Source organism: Suricata suricatta, chromosome 10, assembly GCF_006229205.1.
Source record: "Suricata suricatta isolate VVHF042 chromosome 10, meerkat_22Aug2017_6uvM2_HiC, whole genome shotgun sequence".
NCBI lineage: Eukaryota > Metazoa > Chordata > Mammalia > Carnivora > Herpestidae > Suricata > Suricata suricatta.
The window spans coordinates 74372160-74389198 of NC_043709.1; positions in this window are offsets into that span (position 1 = coordinate 74372160).

Sequence of the window (17039 nt, forward strand, 5' to 3'; positions counted from 1 at the left end):
TTCTAACCTTCTGAGGTCTTGGTTGAGACCCCTATAATGAAAGACAGATTAATAAGAGAAAAATAAGCAGAAGTGTATTAACATGTATACTTCATGTATACATGGGAGATAGCCAGGGGAAATGAGTAATTCCGAGAAAGATTTAGAACTCCAGTTCAAATACCATCTTCAACAAAAGACAAAAGAAGAAAGGTTGTGTGTGGGGTGAGGGTGGTCAGTGAAGAGGAGGTGACCAAAGAAAGCATGGTAATCAAGGGGAAGATTTGTTATGCAGATTTAAGTGTTGCCTACCCCAGTGGTAAGATTCTCCTGTGATTTAGTCATCCTTCGTTCCTGGAACAGAAACGGAGACACCCTTACAAATGGAGCTTCTTAATGGATGTAAATTTTCCTTACAAAAGAGTAACCCACTGTATTTCCAGAGGGGCTTCATTATGTGCTTTTTTTCAAAACAATCAGCCAAAGATAATCCTTATGCCCAAAGGCAAATTTTGGGGAGGCATATTCTGCTACCCTTTGCCTATATGAGAAAGAAAATTTCATTTTTTACACATTTACTGGTAGACTGACTTTTTTCAACCAATTATCTATGCACTATAAAACTATTATTAATATGAAGGAGCAATTTTCTTGACTTTAAGTTCCCCTTTTCTTGAGATTTCTGATAGAAGCATTCTAACTTATTTAAGAAAAATTTAAAATGAGAGACCCTATTTAACTGAATTTATAAACATACGCTCTATTTTTTGTGGAGGTTAAAACTTGACCTACATTTCTTGTTGGGGAGAGAAAACCTACTTTCCTTCTATGCTTCTAAATTGTTGGCTGGGTCTCTAATAAAAGACAGATTAACCAAAGAAAAGCATACAACCTCAGTTAATGTAGGTGTTATGTGACACAGGAGCATTCATAAGGAATTGAAGACCTGAAATAAAGGTCAAACCTGAACACTTTTATACTAGGCTTGATGAAGAGTAGAAAGTTGTAGGGAAATATGGTAGGACAAAGGGTATGAATTAAGTGCAGTAAACTGGGGGAAACTTAGCAAGATCTGTTTGTTCAAATTCCTCTTGACGTCCTTCTGTCTTCAGAGATAAGGATGTTCCCTCCTTTAGGGAAAGGGAGGCCACATCCTCATGAGAGTCTAATGACCTGCTCTTCAAGGAAAAGTTAGAAAATCTTCCCTGTACCTGCCATTACTCAAATTCCTTCAATTTAAAATATTCAGTATGCTAAAGTGCCATATTTTGGGATAGTGTGTCCTGAATTTATCCACCTTATCACCTGCAGATAATCCAAGGGATAATCTACGGTAGTAACAAATCTATTGTTTTTAAGATAATATCTCTTTCCAGTGGATTTTAACTGATATTTCTGTTGTTATCACAGGAGTATAAGACAATGTCTGAAATTTCATTGTCTTCACTGAATAAAATTATTGAAAAGCTTATGAATGTCTGTAGACATAGCCTCTATTTCTTCCTTCCACATGACATGGAAAATAGTTTTACATTTCATTTCAGGCAAATGTGGTACTTTAATAATGTCTTTGCTATTTGTTGTAGGAGCAGCAGTAGCCAGCGAAACAGAATTCTAAGAGCTCAAACATCAGCAAAAATAACAGCTGATGGGGAGAGGGCCCATAATTCTTTAAATATATGTGACACCGAAATTAGAACTCTTGTTCCTGTAGACCTAAATAAAATTAACTCAGACTCCCAATTCATTACATGTAGAAGCCCAGAAATCTTTTCAAAATTCTTGCAGTTTCTTGGAGAGTGTATATCCCCAAGGTTACATCCTTTCCCAAGCTCTTCTTCCATTTAATCAGAGTTCAGATTATGAACTATTTCACTGCAAACATAAATAGTGCTTATCCCACCTTGTCTCTGCCAAGTCATGAAACTCAGTCTATGCCTCAATTTACACATTTTCATACGGTTGTCCATGTGTATATACTTAGAAGACTTTTTTTGATTGAGGGAATTGAAGAGGTATATATTATAGCATTCATGGAAGCTCAAATTAAATAGTTGATATCTCTATTCAAAATATCTTTAGTTCACCTTTCAGCTGTGGCGGAATATTTTTCACTGATAACTTACCCAATAGACTGCTTCACTCTTCTATCACTCTATTTTTCCTTTCCCTTTATTTCAAATCCCCACCTCATCCTCTCTCTCTTAGACCACCTTAGTACCATTTCTCACTCATTTTTTTTTTTTTTTTAGAGAATAAGTTAATTCTTGACAGCACAATCCTAAACTAGCATCAGACCTTCCTGCTCATATCCAAGCACATCTGGGTGGTCAGCACACCAGAATCACTTATTTTATATAACTCATCCTTCTTAGCAGGCAGTGGTCATTTTGTTCTCTATTAGGAGTTAGCACAGGAAACTTCTCCCAAATATTTTGTTGCAACATATGGTCATAATCCAGGCAGAGATTAGCTTTTAAAAATCCCACATTTCTCTGATAATTTTTGTTCCAAAAAAATGTCTACAAAGGTAATTTTTTTAAAACTTTACTTTAATCTAGCAATACTACATTTATTAAGCATGTCTTATTTTGTCATCATCTCTGCTATATCAGGATTTATAGAAGCATTAATTATTGTCCATCCCAAGAGAAAGACTGTTGAATAACCAATATGAAAACATATTCCCATATAATGCCAAAATGGATACCATAAATTCTTGTGATGATATCAATGTAAGTTAAAATATATTGTCTGAAAGTAATAGTATCTTGATATATTAAGGAGTTTAATTTTAATTAGTAGATATTTCTTTGAAATAAATGCCTTTACCATTTCTAGTCACTGTTCTGATAGGAAAAAAAAATTAAAAGATCACTCTAAGGGTTAACCAAACCCAAATTTTAAGAGCGACAAAACCAAAACCAAAACCAAAACCAAATCAAAACAAAAAACATGGGAAAAGTAAGGAACATGGCTCAATCATAGATAATGGGGGGAAGGCTGGGGTACAGGAAAGATGTCCTTGTCTCCTCTCAGCCTCCAAACATGCTTCTAGGTTAACCATAAGAATATTACATTGGTTCCCAGAACAAGTAGAACTGGACAAAAAGGAGGTTTGACCAACATGGTGCCATAGACTATTCAGGTTTCTGGTATTAGCACAATAGGAGACACCCACATTGCTTAGGTTGCAGAGCATGCACAGGACAAGATGCAGAAAGTTGGAGATGATATAAGCATATTTTCAAGGCTAAATCCAGAGTAGAAGTTGATAATTTTGGGGAGGGGGCGAATGTTGTGCCTAAAGGAGTTACAACTATTCACTTTTGTGCAAACTGATTAAATGTAGTCAAGATACATGAGGACTGCTTCCATTCACATACATGCAGATCACCTGAAACCAAACATGAGAAAGGATAAAGTGCCCTGTATTAGTCAGCATTCTCCAGAGAAATAGAACAGATAGAATGATATACAAAGAAAATTATTATAAGGAATTGACTCACGAGATTATGGAGGTTGACAAGTCCCAAGGTCTATAGTATATGCTAGCAAGTGGAGACCCAGGAGAGCTAATGGTGTAGTTCCAATACAAAAGACACTCAAGACCCAGGAAGAACCAATGTTTCAATCAAGTCTGAAGACAAGAAAAAGAGTTGATAGCCCAGTTTGAAGGTCATCAGGGGGAAAAATATTTCTTTTACTCAGGGGAAGCTCAACGTATTTTTTCTGTGCAGGCCTTCAGTTGACTGGATGAGGCCTATCCACATTAGGAAGGACAATCTACTCATTTCCATCAATAGAAATGTTAATTTTACCCAAAAACACCTAAAATATTTGGCCAAGGACCTGCTTACCCTGTGGTCCAGACATACAAAATTAACCATCACATTCCTCTTTTCCAAAGTTTCTCACAGTTGCCTTATGGAAGTTTTTAAATATTCCTAACTCAAGACCTCTAAATTTTAAGATCTTTTATGAAACCAAAAAAAACCCTACATCTTTTAATTACTTTGCTGACACATTTCTAAAATAAGGCACTGCACATATTTATTCAAATTGAGTCAATCAAAAGCTGACAAAACAAGGTGAGCAATGACATGTCATCCAGAAAAATACAAAAATTTGAAAAGAAGACTAAATTTTACTGAAGATAGATTCTTTTGATAGACTGATTTGTTCCCATTTTTCTGTAAGATCTGTTTTATCCTCTAAATATTTCATAGATATTTGCCCTAAACTTTCTCGTATACCACTATTTATTGAGCCTTACTATGTGCCAAGCACTATGGAAAGTGTTTGGGAGGGAGCAGGCTTTGAGGAAGATTCTATTATAACACCCATTTGTCAGATAAGAAAAGAGAGGCTTAGGGAAGTTACTTACCAGGGATCACAAGCTAATAAACTACAGAGCCAGGACTCAAGTCCAGGTTTATTTGTTTGGAAATTTAACACAAACTACTATACTGTACAACTACATAATTAGAGGAATTTGCCAAATTAATCGGAAAGTCAGATCTTTCCTGACAATTAGAAAAGGATATGTGAAGACTCAGAATATTGAAAATTCCTGGCTTTGGTATACCAAGAAATCCACTATCACTTAGTACTTTAAGTTTGTTATATATTTTTAGTTCATCACTGAACATTGCTATGGTTTCCAATTGTTTAAACCAAGTTGTCTTGACTAATACACTCAAAATATCAGAAAGCTATGACATTCTTGGCCATTCCAAGATTTTCTTTCTTATACTTATTCCTTGTTATGCCCTTAGCTTAACTTGAGGGATGGTGTGAAACAGACAATTTTATTGTGTTGGGAGCCATCCTGAACTCACCGGTTGAGTGAACATTCCGGGTGAGGCTACGGCAAGTTTGCAGGGCTCTTGCCACCAGGCAGTAACCAATATCTACCCTCTTGTAACTATCATTTCTGCTTGAGCACCAGACCTCAGAGTGCTTTGCTGATTAAAATCAAGAGCAAGCTGTCCTCTCATTCTGGCCTTGGGATGGTGACTGATTCTGGTCAGGGGCAACCCAGCAATTCAAGAAGACTAGTGTATAAAGTTATTGGTAAGTCCACCCCTACATTCCATTCTGCCCTGAAAAACCTTATAATTAACTAGTAAACTTAATACCTCCTGGGCTAGAGTAAATGTTGCAAAAGTCAGCCCTGCAACTTATGCAAAGTATACATCTTCTGTCCTTGTGGCTCTGAGAGTAGACATTACGTCTCCTGGGGATCCTGTTTTTCTGGGAAACTTTCTCTTAGAGCTATAAACAGTCTAATGACCCTTACTCATTAAAAAAAAAAAAAACTGACCTTTACTAAACAATGCTGTTTGCCTCATGGTTAAAAGTTGCTTTCTTAGGGCTATACCTAAGGCTTTGTATATCTTGGTCTAATGCATACTATGGAAAAAATGTATGCTTAAAAAATACCTGCCCTTCCCATATAATAGCTTGAGTGCCTGTAGCTAAGTTGTTTATGACAATCATTACTATTAAGATTAGAATTGTAACTTCTGCAGAATCCATGTTCTGGAAAATTGTAAAAATTATCTATGAGAAATCATTTATAAACACACGCCACTCTTTCTGATTCTTGTACATTTCATTATAAATAAAGCTAGAGAATCAGAGCAGAGATGCCTGCCTGGTGATCAGAAAGAAACTTGAGGCTCTCTCACTCCCTTTCGTTGACACCATCCATCCTTCAGGGACTCCAGCTGGACTCCAGCACTATTCACTGTTCAGTTGTACTTAAGTTTGCAGTGAATTACATCACTTGGTGTCTCTCATGTAGGTATTCCCAAATATAATTTATTTTCAGTTCTTAATTCAGGAAAACATTTTGCTTCTCCTGAAATACAAGCATTCTCCTTGTGAAGACAACACATACATATAGCTGATTCTGGGCTTGATTTTTGGTTTTGGGAGTTTGTTTGTTTTGTTTTGTTTTTTGCTTTGGTATCTGGAAAGGTTAGAGACATACCTATAATTCTTTTTTAAATGTTTATTTATTTATTTTTGAGAGCAAGAGGGACAGAGAGAGACAGAGAGTGTGCACATGAATGGGGCAGAGGAAGAGAGAGACAGAGACAGAGAATTCCAAGCAGGTTCAGTGCAGAGCCTGAATGGGGGTGGGGGTGGGGTTGAGCTCATGAACTGTGAACTTGAGTTCGTGATCTTAACATTGTGACCTAAGCTGAAACCAACAGTTGGACTCTTAACTGACTGAGCCTCCCAGACACTCCTATAATTCTATCATAATTATTCTTGCTTCTCTCCCAACCCTGCTGTATCTCACTTTTACTCTCCAATTTTAGTTTTTAAATTTTCTTATTTTTATAGTACTTCTATTTTTGATTGATACTCTCAAGAAACATTTCAAATCCTTTGTTTAGCAAAGCAGGGAGAGAATGAATGAATATGTGAGAGAATAAATCAGTGAACGAATGAACAAACAAATAGACTTCCCCTGGCTCTGCATTTGCCAGAAAATTTAGGGAAATTGGCTGATGATATTCATTATCTTTGGTTGTTCTTACATATTATCTGGTCAAAATTTTTTAAAAGTAAAGAGAGCTACAGCAAGTTACTTCCAAATGTGTAGATAATATTTCTATACTGTTAGAGCTGTGATAGAGTTAAGAAATCAGTAAGAAAAACTGCTAAAACCAGATGAAGGTATTCTACTGTGTTCTGAAAGACACTGGCATAAATTTCAGTTCATAGGGCTATTTAAACCTGTTTTGGGGAGAAATTTTAGGAATTATTCCTGAGTACATGGAAGTATACTACCTACGTAAAATTCAGCTGAGTGAGTTAAGTAATTCAAAGCTCTGTAATTATTCTGCCTCTCTAAGACAAGCTCTAAGCATCTCTTGATGCTATAACATGCTGAGATTATCCATGTCTTTTTAGAAGTGATAGAGACTTATCAAAATATACCCTTTTTTCAACATTATTTGTCATTTTTTGGAATACTGAATTTTCTATTATAAGTTTAGTATTAAAAATGAAATTTGAGGGGCACCTGAGTGGCTCAGTCAGTTGAGTATCTGACTCTTGATTTCAACGCAGGACATGATCCCAGAGTCCTGGGATGGAGCCCCACATCAGGCCCCATGCTCAGCCCCTGCTTAAGATCATCTCCCTCTCTCTCTTCCCTCCCCCATGCTCTCTCTCACATGTTCTCTCTCACTCTTTCTCTAAAATAAATTAAAAAAAAAAGAAACTTGATATTCATTTTTAAAATGTGACTTGGGAGTATTTGCAGGACATGAACTACACAAACCAAGCATTCTTCTCACATAGTAAAAATTGTTAACATCTCTATTAAAATTTCCTTTTTAAATAAACTCTGTAGGACTCTGTGCCTACAAAGACACTGATATGGAAGAATGAGAAACAGTTAACGTACCGATAAAGACGGCTGCTTAAAAACGCAGAGGTGTCAGCTGGTGTCCAGTCTTCTCACACAGATAGGTGTGTATCTATCTACGTGCCTCAAGATGCATGAGATGTAAGAGGAGGGAAACACTGAAACATTTAAATCTTCACTCTCTTTAAAGCAGTTTTTATTATGGTATTAGTTTTGAGATGTGTTTATATTCTCGTTCTTTTCTGACACAAAGGTCTAAGACCGAAGTTGATGTTAAGTGAGAAACCTCTTAAATATATTCTAGCTACTTCTACTGATGAATACCTCACTGCCCATCACCTAGCTATTATATGTCAGGTATGCTAAATGCTTCCTTGAATCTGTAGTACAAAATGTGCTTTGGTTGAGCAGCCATTCTTTCATCAAATACAGTGTGCATGTGTGTTCTTTCTTTTTAGCTTTTGGCAGCTTAATTGCAACATTGTCAGGAAGATCACAGCAAAAAATCTATTCATTTCTCATCATTCTCATTCAAATCTGTCTTGCAGTAGTATGTTTGAATTTGTTAAATAAGGGAAAGATTATGTAAAATGTATATTTTTGAAGTATGAATGAGTAATCTGTGTAATATTTGTTTTTATTAAAGTCAAAAATAAGAGCGCTGTGTGGACAGACTAAAATATTTAAACTCTCATAAACTCTCAAGAGTATTTTAATGATTAACAAAATACCCACTGTTAGGCCAAATAGCAATATATATCCCTCTCCAAAATGGGTTCTGAATAGTATATATTTCTTCTCCATTTACCTCTAAAAAACATTTTTCTATTGCGTGTAACTTCTGACACAAATTCAAACACTTATTTGAAGTCAAATTGAACTTATATTATGAAATACATTAAATTCCAGATAACTTCTGGTCACACAGAAATTCCTTAGACCACCTTTTGTTTAGCATTGTTTTACTATCTCTGTACTCTGAATAGATCACCGGGAAGAAGTGATGATGCTTTAGTTAAGTTGGCCCAGTTTGGCTGCTGGGAAGAGATTGTAACTAATGGCAAAAGTAAGGGGTGATGTATCTACATTATCTGCTCCATAAATCTACCAAAGTCATGATTAAATAGAATAGTTTTTCATTTCCTACATCAAGATCTTAATAATAGACCGTATTAGCTATAGGCCATATCACCTTAGACCATTCAATTCAGGGCTTGGAAACAAAATGATAGCTACATTATCTATCAGTGATAATGGAGTTTAGCTGCATGTAACAGAAATAACAGAATCCAGAAATAATACTGGCTAGATGTATATGAGATTATTTTTCTCTCAGTTAAAAGACATCCTGAAACAGAGAGGTATTCCTTAGTCATTAGTGTTTGTTTCTATTCAGCCGTTCTAAGTGCATGACTTTTATCCTCCAGCTGGCCTCACGTGCCAACATGGATGTTAGAGTAATGGTCCTCACTTGAGTACTCTAGGAAGGAAGCAGCAGGAAAGGAAGCAACAAAGGAAAACAATCAATCAATATAGTTTCAACAACTCTTGAAATTTTAGAATTTATAAGTTTTGTGTGTTCTACAGTTTAAATCAGAATTTAAACTATAGGGGCACCTGGGTGGCTCAGTTGGTTAAGTGTCCAACTTTGGTTCAGGTCATGATCTCATGGTTCATGGGTTCGAACCCTGCATTGGGCTCTGGGCTGACAGCTCAGAGCCTGGAGCCTGTTTCCGATTCTGTGTCTCCCTCTCTCTGCCCCTCCCTTGTTTGCACTCTGTCTCTCTCTGTCTCAAAAATAAACATTAAAAAAAATTAAACTATAAAAAGTATTTATAATTATCCCATTGCCACTTGAAAAAGATTATATTCTATATTGTTGGGGAGGAATATATTTTCTGTCATTCATAGATCTACTAATTGGACTAAGGATTAAATTGGCATGAGACAGATTAACAATAGAAAATCAAATTTAATTGTGAATATATGGAGAATCCACAAAGACATTAAATTCCAAAAGACAGGTAAAATGACATACATATGCCGTCCTGAAATAAGGAGACGTAGTAGGTAGGGGTCTGGAGCCTAGTTCATATTGTAATGTACTCATCTATGAGTAGGAGAGGAGAAGTTCGCCTATTTAAATTCTTGTGGAAAAGAGGTCAAAGTTTCTTCCAAAGTCTTAGGCCTTGATTGTTTTCAGATCACATACTGCATGCGGTGTCTTGGGGCAGCCTGTTCTCCTCCCCTCGTTATAACTTATAAAAGTCTGTTCTTCACAAATTTCAACTATACCTTACCATTTAGCTCTTCTCTTTTCCACAATTATTTTTAATTATTCTTGGGCCTGAAAAAGTGTTCCTCATAGTTGCATTTCTGAAAAATATTTTCCTATATCTCTGGCATTTTTGTCATATATTTGAGAGTGATTCTCTACAATGACTACAGATTTGTAGTCCCTTCTATGAAATACTAAGCCTTCCTTCCTTAATTAATTAATTAATTAATTAATTTTTATTTTAGAGAGAGTGCAAACAGGGAAAAGGAAGAGAGGGAGAGAGGGAGGGAGAGACAGAAAGAAAGAGAGGGAGAAAGAGAGAGAGAGAGAGAGAGAGAGAGAGAGAGAATGAATCTTAAACAGGCTCCATGCTGAGCATGGAGCCCAAAGCAGGGCTCTATTCCATGACTCTAGGATCATGACCTGAGCCAAAATCAAGGCTAAAACACACAACTGACAGAGTCACCCAGGCATCTCAGTATTGAACCTCCCTAAATTTCCCTTTTCTTATCTACAGAATAATGAATATGTTAATACATATCTCATAAAGATGCTGTAAGTAAAAAAAATTATGAATATTTAGCAGAATGTTTGTCACATATTAAGTGCCAAATTAATTACTCATCATTTCCATCATAAATAAATAGTAAACAAATATGGCACAATTTTAAGCAATTGATGGGATGTAATTTAAAAATTTCTTAGACCTTCATGCTAGAAACATTCTCCTTCAAGTGGGCAAGTGACAGAAACATTGGCTCTTAAAAGTAGAAAATTAAAGAAAATATAAGTATTCAAAAGGCATAGATTTTTTACTATTCTCTTTACTGTTATATCTACAGTGCCTGGAACAGTGTCTGACATGTAGGTATTCATTAAATATTGAATAAACACTGTATACTTCTTGATATGGCTATAAACTGTATCTGGCATCATAATAAATTCTGTTTGTCAGTTTTCAACATCTAAGGTTAACCTGTGAGCAATGCACAAACCCTTGGTCAGGGTACCATAGAAGAATATCAATAGTAGGAGCCTTTACAATAGAAAAGTGAAAGTATAACTGCCGGAAGGTAGGAGGTAAAATCAGAAGAAAAGATGTCCTGAAGCACAAATTTGATAATTCTCATTTTATATAAAGTTGAGGCATGATACTGGGAAATGTTGACTAAATACAAAATAAAGTATGTTTATTATTTATAATTACAGAAGTAGCCAAAAGAAAACCCCAAACAGTAATATAACAAACATTTGAGACAGGGAAAGAGACATCATGTCAGTGAGATAAATTTTCCTTGTAATAACAGGAAGTTAATAGGGATTGTCTAGAGTTGATAATTAAATAAAGATATGAACACATTATTTCAATTTAACACTTGGGGCTGTTATATGACCAAGTATGCAGGAGACTACTATCGTATGTTATGATTCATATGGGTTTTGTAGAGGTCAGATCAATGAGCTAAAAAAAGATGTGATGGAGACCACCATTCCTCATCACTCAAGTTTCTAATGATGTCACGCAAACTCTCTGCCATTTCTTCTATTATGTTTTTGATTTATGGTGACCTGGGAAGGTGGCCTGAATTTCAAAAGCTTCCACCGCAGTTTTTGTGAGTGTTCTGCCAACTTCTAAAAATGTCCATTCCAATTACAAGTTTAGGAATTGCAGAAATGACCACTGGGTATATCTGTGGACCCATTAAACTCTCTGTGAGATGTGTCTCATTTGTAATCTGACCCCTACAAATGTCTACTCTAACACAGGGATCATTTCCCATGCATCTGCATTAATTTGTCCACATGGTCTCTAATTCACCAGCAGGAACTGACAGGGATAACTGATTTTCATCATTGTGACCAAAGGCTGCTACTACATACAGCAGTAGGTAGGACAATATTTAGTGCTCAAGTAATCTACCAAGTTGTCCTTATGTTACTTATATTATAGTAACCACAACACAAAACCTCAGGAATGAGGGTTTGAAGCACCAAACAAGGCCAGCCACCCAGCCCTGCAGAAATACTAGAATGTAGAGGAAGGAAAGCCCTGTTGCCCTGGAAGTTTCACTTTACCTCACCTACACACCTGAAGTACGGAAGTCTGGCCCCTGCCTTAATGTGGGACCAACTCAGTGGTACACTCTGTCCTAAGCTCCCCACTGACTCACGCTGAAGTTAGTCTCCAGCTGAGCCAATCCCTTGATTAGCCTTTTTCTGTTATGTCCACAATATTAAGCATTCCTCATTCTCTTGCTCCAGAGAGCAATTCTCAACAGCCACACACCTCTGATTCATTGTCTCTGGATCTGCTCTAGGGATTCTGATCTAAAATGAACATTTTCTTGCCTCTTATTTGGAGATTTTTTTTTTCTCTTCATGAAGGAAAGTCAGGATACTATAAGCTAAATCTAAGATGTAAGTCTTTGTTTCATCATTGAGGTTTTTCTTCTTTTTCCTCCATTTTTACTCTGAGAAGTTGGAGAGACTATATATACAATATATGTATATGTAAAAATTGTGCTACCAATTCATTGTTAAAAACAGTTTAGTGCAGCTACATAATGAACTATAGGTCAAATGTTAGTTTTCTTCATAAACAGTGTTAATAACACAGTACAACCCCTCCCATTGGTACATTCTTACATAAAAATGTAAGAATGTGTGTGTGTGTGTGTGTATAAAATAAAATCTTTAAAAGTTTTAAAATCAAAATATTTTGAACTTGAATACTTATTTTATTAATTTAAGTCAGATATTAATTTGATCAAAATCATTTCAACATGTAATTAAAATTTTTAAAGTACTGAGATGCTTTATATCCCTTTTTTGCTAAGACTTCAAAATTCAAAATGTGTTTTATGCTTAGAGCACATCTTAATTCATGCTAGTTATATTTTAAGTGTTCAACAGCCACTTATGTCTAGTGGTTACTATATTGGATAGTATAGCTCTAGATCATCAAAATCAAATTGAGATTAAAAAAATTTTAATATGGACAGAAATAATAATGACACTTTGGATAATAGACAAGATCTGTTTGTTATGTTTTCTAAATCATTACAATATATGTTTATAAGTAACTGATTTTAAGAAATAATTTTTGCTAATTTTTTTGCATATTTTATATTCTAAGTTCAGACCTTTTGACTAATTCTTCATACAACTGTTTTGGTTTTTTTTGTGTGGGTAGGCTTCATACCCAGTGTGGAGCCCAAGGAGGGGCTTAAACTCAAGACCAGAGCTTAGATCAACAGTTGGACACTTAAGCACTGAGCCACTCAGGAATCCCTCCTACAATTTTTTAATACATAAGACTAATTCAAAATTTTTGCCATACATATAATGTTAATTTTATGATTATATGTTAGTTATATAAAATGCTTAAAACTTTATATGTAAGAGTTATTATTTTCATCTTTTGCCCATTGTCTTTACCTATTATATTTCAACACTTAGAGACCAAATATTCTTTAAAATATTTATTTATTTATTTTTGAGAGAGAGAGTGAGCACAGGTACAGGAGGAGCAGAGAGAGAAAGAGAAGGAGACACAGAATCTGAAGTAGACTCCAGGCTCTGAGCTATCAGCACAGAGCCCGATGCAGGGCTTGAACCCATGAACCATGAGATCATGATCTGAGCTAAAGTCTGATGCTTAACCTACTGAGCCACCCTAGTGCCCCTAGAGATCAATTCTTACAATAGCCCTTCTGTCTCCTTGAATTAATATTCTTTTTCTCTCCCTTTGCATACTGAATTTCCACTTATTAACAATTCCCATCTCATATGTCACCTTCTCTGAGAATTTCCCGACTTTCACTTCTGTGACAATAGTTACATATTCCATCTTCCACAGTATTACAGGTGTTTGAACAAACTATTTCTGTAGCATTTCAAAATTATATTATCACTGTTTGTCATTGTGTTTATCTTTCCTACAGCAACCACTCTGGAAAATGGCTCACATGAATTCTAGTCTCCTATTATCAGGTCTCTGTGTAGTCCTCTCCCACACTGAATAGAAGTCACCCATGTGACCAGTAGAATATTGCAAAAATAATAGTGTGTGGCTTTGAGACTAGATTATGTAAGACATTGTTGCTTCCACATTACTCTTTTCCATTACTTGCTTTATGGGAAGCCAGCTTCCATTTTATGAAGACAGTCAGTTGTACAGAGAAGATCATATAAACTAAAGTCTTCTGCTGACAATCAGGTTGGCTTGCCAGCCATATGAGTGACCCTAACTGAATGGAAGTGTATTCTGCAACTCTACTCAAGACTTCAGATGACTGTGGCGGTGACCAATGTCTTGACTACAATCTCATGAGAGACCCCAAGGTAGAACAGCCACTCCCAAATTCCTGATGCATTGAAAGTATGCAATGTTATTTTACGTTTTCAGGTAACTGGCTATGCAACAATGGAAAATTAATACAAATTTTGGTACTTAGGCATAGGGTCCTGCTATAAGAAAAAACTTAAAATGTGGGAGTGGCTTTGAAATCAGTGAGTGGAAGAAATTTAAAGAAGTTGTTAGGACATGCTTGGTAGACTTTGAGGAAGCTACAAGTACAAGCTTAAAGCAATGTGAGGAAATATTATTGAAAACTGGAGGAAAGATTTCTGCTATGGTAAGAAGTTTAGGAACACCATCACTTTCTGTAAGAGAAATAAATGGGCAATCCAACTAAGTAGATTTCCAAGTAGAGCGTTGAAGAGGTCACCTAATTTCTTCTTGCTGTTTATAGTAAGATGTGAGAGGAGAGCAAAGAGTTAAAGGAAGGGCTGTTAAACACAAAGAAGCAAGGATTTGCTGGTTACAAAACTTCCTAGTCTTTCCAGGCGGCAAATGATGATACAGTTTAAAAGTGGCTTCCAGGCAAAGATCAAACTAGACAGTGCCAGGAAAATTTGGTCTAAAGGTGAATTGCAGCCTTGTTTAAACTGTGATATAAGCAAGAAATAAATATTTGTAATGTTTAGCCACTGATATTTGGTTTTTAAATTGTTATTGCAGAATGGCCTCATGTATTTATACAATGAAAAATGCCAATGATACAGCTTAGAAGGGAATAGACTGTATCTGAGGGTCTCCAACAAAGCAGTGTATCAGAGTTAGCTTTAGACATCTTGCTGAAATTCTTAGATCTGCTTCTCTTCCCTACCTCACCTTTAAAGAATTTCTTTTCTATATGAGTGGTCTATAGTGAATAGAATAACAAGAAATGGATGACTGTAGCTGAAAGAAAAAGGAACTAAATGGACAACTAGAGTGGTATTACATCCTGAATTACTTAAATTCTTCTTGAAAATGCTCTACAACTCAAAGGCATGTGCCTATTGGTTAAAGGAAAGGAGTTTGTGTGCTCTGAGGCCAGGCCACATTAGTAGATATTCCAGCCTCTTAGACAAATTTTCTTACCTTTCTGTGGCTTGAGAAGTTGCATCTACTTCCTGAGGTTCTTGTAAGATTTACACCCATTTATACATAAAAATGCTTAGAACAGAGCCTGTTATGATAGACTGAGACTAAGGTTTCTTTACATACAAACATCTCAAAGACCTGAGATCTTAAAGATTAAGAACATAGACTCGGGAGATTTGAATCCCAGTTCTACCACTTACTTAGTCTGTGATCTTTCATTTAACTTTTCCATCCCTCAATATCCTTTATTTGTAAGATGGATATAATAGGGGTTCTTATCTCTTAGGTCTGTTAGAAGAATTGAGTTAATATTTGTTAATTAAATGAGTTAATATGTGATGGAATAAATTAGTTTGTAAATAAATGAGTTAATATTTTATTAGTGCCTGGCTCATAGTGTGATAAATCAAATTTTAAATAAATTTAAAAGCATCATGTAAGTAAGGCCTCTGATTATATATTTTCATAGTTAATGTAGCTCTTTTTCTTTCTTTAAGCCTTTGGGCCTGACATTAAGACATATTCAAGAGTTCTAGGTTTTTGTCCCCTGCAATGACTGTTAGGTTATCGCAATTTTTCATCTTCAATTGAAGCATATATCAGTGGAAATTAAACACTTCTCTTGATAGTCACCTGGAAGTTTTTGACAGATCACTGATTGGCACCTGAGTGATACAGTTTTTTATGACACACTAATCAGTCACTCCAACCTCTTCTAGCTTTGAAAAATTCTATGTTCTATTCTCAGAGATTTGGTAATTTCTTCTGTCTTTAAATTACTTGGCTTGTGACAGGTAATCTTCTGTACACAATGTAACTTTACATTTCAATGCTGCATCACAAAGCAATCTTTTCAAAGACATTTTAAGCAAAAATTAGGAATCCAGAATTAACTTCAAATTCAATTGCCCATGGAGTTATCAATGTAAGTATCTCTATTGAGGTGGCAATCAAAAGAACCTCTAAAAATCTGAGTTCTCACAAGCAAAGGCAAGGAAAACCTACTCCTTGCCGTGAAGGCCAGTAAGTTTCTTTTAACATTTCTGAAATACATTCCAATTTCAGAAAGAAGGTAGAGAAAAATGTGCAATTTGGAAGAGAGGAAAGAACAAATTATTTAATGCCTTGCATAGATTCAGGGCTACTTGTTTTAAGCAGTTTACCTCTAGTTTTCATAAAATGAAAGATTATAATTTTTATTTTTCGCTTTACCCAGAGGAAAAAAGAATCACCTCAAAACAATTTAGCCCACAGTCACAAAAGGACACACTCATATACACCTAAAATACAATGGAAGTGGGAGTTGAAGCCAGGGATGTCAACACACAAAAGCCATACTTATTCCATTCCGTTACCTTTCCTATCAAAGTAATAAATGCTATTATATGGTAATTAAATTAAGTAAAATCTCCTAATTCTTCACTAACATAAGTGGTATACCATCATCTTAGCTAGAAAATCAAACATTAAAATGAAAGTATTTTAGTAATCTAAACATAAATATTCCCTGTATCTCCACCTTTAATCCATTTTCCTTACATTCCCATGGAATCGTTTGCTTTTGACCCCATTATAAATTGATATCGCTTGGTTCCTCATGATATGAGCTAGTTTCATCTACTTCTATAAAAACACTCTTGAATAAAATTTTGTTAACATACTAATTTTATATCCTATCTTTCCCTTTTCCAAGGTATCATTGTTGTTATTCATGCTTTATTTTTGTTCCCATGTCAACATTTTTATAGTTTCATATTTTTACTCATATGAATTGTACCCAAAGTGGTCCTAAGCAATCATCAAATATTGTATCTACAGGAAAGTACACTGAGTCTTTCTTGATGTGTTGTCTACTTTCATAACCTTAAACCTATCTATAAAATTACTCTTTTGTTCTTTGATTTTGCTATTTTTGTCTCAACCTCTTCAACTTTAACTTTTCATCCCTAATTAAATTAATT